We start from the raw sequence: 510 nt of genomic DNA on the forward strand, positions 1-510 counted from the left end.
GACGGCGTCGGAGAGGTTGCGGCAGCGAAGCACTTCGTCGCCGGCGTCGTCGAGGGCTAGTGGTGGCGCTAGGGTTCGTGCGAGAGTGGAAGAAGAGATAATGACCGCTGTGAAGTGTGTATTTATAGGTACATGGGCGGCACTGCGCTATTACACAGGTGCCCCCGGTGATTCGCATCTGAGGAACACGTGGCCATTATGCGGAATTTTGGGGTTTATTCCACGTCCCACGCACACCTTGATTGTCGGGTGGTCGTTCCTACTTCTCTGGGTTTCATGTGGAGGAATGAGCATTGAAAACGGACTTAATGGTTGTCTCTGTATCTTCTGCTGACAAGGACGCAGAGAAGACATTCGACAGTTTCAATAGAATGCATATGATTTGGAGAGATAGAATTTGAGATAGAAAGCATAGAGAGGTTAGGGTCCGATCACATTCACTTAGTTCAAAAGATTCAACAATGAAGACATAGCTATAAGTGAATGCTGTAGAGGACAGAACACTAATAT

Source organism: Triticum aestivum, chromosome 7A (genome assembly GCF_018294505.1).
Source record: "Triticum aestivum cultivar Chinese Spring chromosome 7A, IWGSC CS RefSeq v2.1, whole genome shotgun sequence".
NCBI classification, from domain to species: domain Eukaryota; kingdom Viridiplantae; phylum Streptophyta; class Magnoliopsida; order Poales; family Poaceae; genus Triticum; species Triticum aestivum.